The sequence below is a fragment of the Oratosquilla oratoria genome, chromosome 32, assembly GCF_046742065.1.
Source record: "Oratosquilla oratoria isolate Oo_2021 chromosome 32, ASM4674206v1, whole genome shotgun sequence".
Taxonomy (NCBI): Eukaryota; Metazoa; Arthropoda; class Malacostraca; order Stomatopoda; family Squillidae; genus Oratosquilla; species Oratosquilla oratoria.
Genome location: NC_134808.1, coordinates 21,336,258 through 21,341,257, shown reverse-complemented (window position 1 = coordinate 21,341,257; position 5,000 = coordinate 21,336,258). Strand labels below are relative to the sequence as shown.

Below are 5,000 nucleotides of genomic sequence, written 5' to 3'. Positions count from 1 at the left end.
TGTATGTACGCATGTATGTATGTATGTATGTATGTATAGTATGTATATGTATGTATGTATGTATGTATGTATGTATGCATTTATGTATGTATATATGTATGTATGTATGTATGTATGTATGTATGTATGTATGTATGTATGTATGTATGTATGTATGTATGTATGTATGTATGTATGTATGTATGTATGTATGTATGTATGTATGTATGTATGCATGTATAGTATAGTATGTATGTATGCATGTGTGCATGTATACATGTATACATGTATATTTCGACAAAGCCAGACACCATGGTTAATACCAATCAAGTGGAATTCCAGGCATGACATACCACTGTTATGCATTGCAGTACCAAGGTATGTGAAACTTTCAGAGACCTTAATGTTCTCGTTACATGCATGATCAAACTGAACTATTATCCATTAAGCCAACAGACACCTGGACTTGGTCCAGGGAATTTGGAGTCCCAGTAGTATCCTTCCTGCGCTATGACTCGAAGGCTGCAGCAAGAACCTCCAAAACTTCACAAGACGTTAGGGCGTCACAGGCAATGATGGTCGGTGATTTTAATGTTTCCATTGGATGCTCCGCAGTGATATTGATCGACAGCTCTGTCTTATATCGATTCCACGCAGATGTTGAAAAGTGTCAGGTTGGAACGCATCCGTGCTCTGCTCGTGAATTAACAAGTAAGAAGATGGACACTCCTCCTCCACATTTCTCGATACTGTGTTCAAGATTAAAGGTCAGATATCTGTTCAATTATTCTCGCAGAAATCCCACGGTTCTGCAAAAGATCCAAGAACATCGCTCAATGCACTGAATCGAGCGCTTTCTTGAGATCAACATAGACTACAAGCAAATCCACAAGAATACGAAGTGCTAAAATATGTTGTTGAATTATCGAACGTGAAACCAAAGAGCTCAGACTTTTGGAACTTTAGCGAATAAGAGCAAACCTGTGCTAGTAACAGATGAGCAAGCACCTTGCCCGACACACCAAACTCGTTAATATCGCTGCAATTCCAGCAGTTCTGTAAATGTTCTATCCTTTCTTGATGGTTTAATTAAACTTTCAAAACTTTTTAAAAGAAGTTATTTCAAAAGATTACACTGTGCAGACCTTTCCTTGTCTGCCATTATGGTTATCAATCTAGGTCACATGGTATATTGGATATGGATAAAAGGTGTTCTTAGGAATCAGGGGAACTTCACGGTTTGGTCACGTGAAGGAAGAGGTTGGTGGTGTGTCTGTATGTATGTTCGTATGTGTATTGCTGTGTAGTTTTCCATTGTGTTGTAATCTGTGAGATTATGGTTACAGTTCTGCTGGTCCCATTTCCCTTTCCAGATGGGACAATCTGACCCTTTTCCCAGTCAGAGAGAATGGTGCCGGTCTGCTAAACTGCAAGAGGCAACCAGCGGAGCATGGCTTCTGGTTGTAAACAACTCCGCGCCTACTTTGCAGATGACAGCCGTCATTCCATTCTTCAACTTACTAATAGCCTCTCTAGGTTCACTCAGATAGGGTGGAGTTTCATTTATCGTAAGAAAGATAATCATCATTCGAACGCTACTTAAAGGAAGCTGGATGCAGGGGTTGGGTTGCTGTCACCCATGTTCAACAGCTCAAAGTACTTGATGCAGTAAGAGCTACATTCATCCATGTCTAGCAGAAGCTGCTAATCTAGGTACCAGAACTGGAGCATATTTTTTCAAGGCTAGGTTCACAGGTTTGTGGTCATTTACATTGAGACGGCCGTCGACATACTCTTTGCATACTTTTCCTTATACCTTCCCATGAGCTCTCTAGTCTACTATTTCAGAGTCCTATGTTGGTCCAGGTACCGAGCCAAATAACTCCTTGATTTTGGACGTTAAAAAACAAAAAACAAAAAAAAAAAGAGCTTCCGATTTAGATTTATTCGACACTTCTCCAGGGTTCTCAAGAGTACCAAGTATTTAAATTCAAGTTGAGGTGCTTGAGAGGAATAGTTGTGTATCTATTCGTAGACGTCAAGTAGAGAAAACTTAAAGAAAAAAGGTAAAAGGCACACCATGTTCAGGTGTTAAGAGAGATTTAGTGTATTTTTTTTTGGGGGGGGTTAGAAAAAATATCAAACTAAGATTAAGAAAAAAAATACAATAACCCTAAGATGGAGGCTGATAAGAAAAAAAACAACAACAACAGGGAGTTGTGAGCGTAAAGCTTCTTAGAGTATCTTTTTTTTTTCAATATTGCAATTAGATACCTGTCGAACTCATGAACAGGTGGTCATGATTTCGATTCCCGGGACCCACTCCGTGCTTCTTACGTTGGTTCTCGACAGCCCTGGCCAGGCGGGGAGGCGACCCAAACATTGGCCTAAAAATCCGCTTGCCGCAACTAAGAGGGCTTGCCCTACCAGGGGTTTCTCACTTCCCACTTCGTGGAATTGGGATGGTGAGTTACACGTAAGAGAGATGTTTCAAAAGGTTGTTAATCACGTAGAACAAAACAAGCTATAAGAGTAATATATTTCCCCTTGCTTAGGAATCAATATTTGCTGGTAATGTGAACATATATTTTACAATAATTATTTTGGCTACAAACATAAAAAATACGAGAAAAAGGGAACCTGGATGGAGGAGTAATTTACCAGTGATTTGAACAAAATCGCACAACTTCTAATGTTTCAGAACTTGAGCAGGCGACCACTATTAGATAAGGCATAGAAAGTGGCACAAAAACCTGTAATTTAAGTAAAATAGTCACCTGACAGGAACGGGCTCCTTTGCTTGCTTATATCTAGGAGAACATCGACTATTGGGTACGCTGTACATATCTCCCCACATAAAAGATGAATTCTTCCCTCCAACTGATTAATATTCATTTCAACGACACATTCTATTTTTTTGTGTGCCCTGCAATTCATTCAATTATATGAAATTGTTAAAAAAGAATAAACAAAATACAATAGCTCTCTTGTATTGCGTAATGGTTTAATACTGAATGCATTGCTAAAGTGTGTAGATGGTGCATAAGACAAGGAAGATGGAAAGAAACAGATAGGTAGTGAATCATGGGATGAATAGGTGAGGGCAGTGGTGGCAGAAAACGAGGCAAGCATATGAAGAACGGTAAGGGCAGAAGGAGAACGCGAAGTGAGGGAGGCCAAATGAAGATCGCGTGTAAGGTGGGAGGTGGTTGACGAAGAATCTTGAAAATATCATAAATATACTTGGAAGGACGTGAAAAGATTAAAGGTAGAGGAGTCAGATAGAGAGAAGGTAAAGGGTGCTAATGGGAAAAGATGGTAAAAAATAAAGCAGAGTCTTTTGGGGGTACTTCAATGTAGAGGATAGGTAGGGTTTGACTGTGGCGGTTCGATATTCCTGTAAAATTATTGTGATGAGAGAGGAAAATAATAGGGCTACAAGGAATGAGAAGATACAAAGAACATTAAGAGAGATAAATGCTGATAAGGCACCTGGTTTAGGTGGTTGTTGTGTGGAGTGTCTGGCGAAGGAAGGAATAGTTATAATGGAATGGCCATTGAGCTTATTTAATGTGTAGTTGAGGGAACGAAGTATCACGGTGAACAGGTGAGGTGTATGTATAGTTACAGCTCATACATGAGAAATAGGAATGAATATGAGTACAGGACTTTTAGAGGGATACCTCTATAAAGGATAGGTGGTTAAACTATGGGTGGGTGTTAATTGGCAAGATTAGAAGTAGAATACAGGAAGTAGTTGGGGAAGAATAGCAGATTTCTACAGAATGAGGTGAGGTACATAGGAAAAGAAGATTTCCTCATCTAGACAGACGGGGACTACTGCATTCTCCATGACTAGATTGTTTGATAATCATTTGATACAAAAAAAACATCAGATCTTTACAGTTCATTCGGTACATTGCACGACCCTTAACCAATAGAAGGTGTAAAAGAGGCGTCCATTAACAAAATAAAGTCACCTGGCCACAGTAAAAGAAATAAGAGAACATACAGAGTGTTAACGAAAGTCCTCTGTTTTTGACAAAGTATGTAGCAGCTGTTGGGGGGCGAGAGAACTAATCCACTTCAGCTAGCAAAGTCCATTACATCTCCTTTTTGGAATACCTTAATTACAGCTTCTGTTCATCTGGCATTCTTGCTGGCTTCTAAATTCTATGAAACGGTTTAATTAGTATCCATGGTGTATGGTTTTCATCGAGCTCTCAGTATTTATCCCACAGTGCAATATTTTACGGTATAAACATTCGTCTCAATTTTCAGTTTTCGAATTCACTTTGAGAGTAACAAAGAAAAAGAATATTCCTGAAGATGTTGATGATGATGCTGTCATCTCATTATCGTTAACTTTGTCTATTTCATTCTGCTCATCTCGTGAATCAAATGGAAGTTAGTGTATTTGGATCATGAGGTTTCCATATATCTTGTTGACATACAAACACATACCTAATCATCTGGTCTAAAGTGAACGCAAGACAAGCTACAGTTTGTATCTGCAAATCATATTGCGGTATTTCCAGATAAACTCGCTGAGTTTTTGGGTGGAATATAACGCTTTGATTAATGTTGACTTATGTGATCATTTAGATTTTGAAAAATGATAAATCTTCGCCGCTGTTTCGCTTCCCTTGCATGATAAGTATGGTCGTTACGGACGCAACACATTAACCATTACTTGGTAGTAAAAGAGAAGATTGCAGCACGCATTGTCAGACCGAATGCATTCACTGGCTATTGCAATTAGATACCTCTTATAAATTAAAATATCATGATGCTAGCTTGTATGTGTATAAACATATATATGTATACATTTGTATATATTATATATACAGTATATGTATATATATATATATATATATATGATATATATATATACATTATATATATTCAAATACATATTATATATATATGTATATATATATATTCAAATACATATTATATATATGTATATATATATAATGTATATATATGTATATATATATATATATATATATATATATATA

The 5,000-nt window shown here is 37.6% G+C and overlaps 1 protein-coding gene across 12 annotated transcripts in view; it reads right to left on the bottom strand.

Annotated features, from left to right (window-relative positions):
• pros (homeobox protein prospero) overlaps positions 1–5,000 on the bottom strand; it is a 2,108,934-nt gene that overhangs the window by 1,321,233 nt on the left and 782,701 nt on the right. The gene's annotated exons all lie outside the window — the stretch shown is intronic.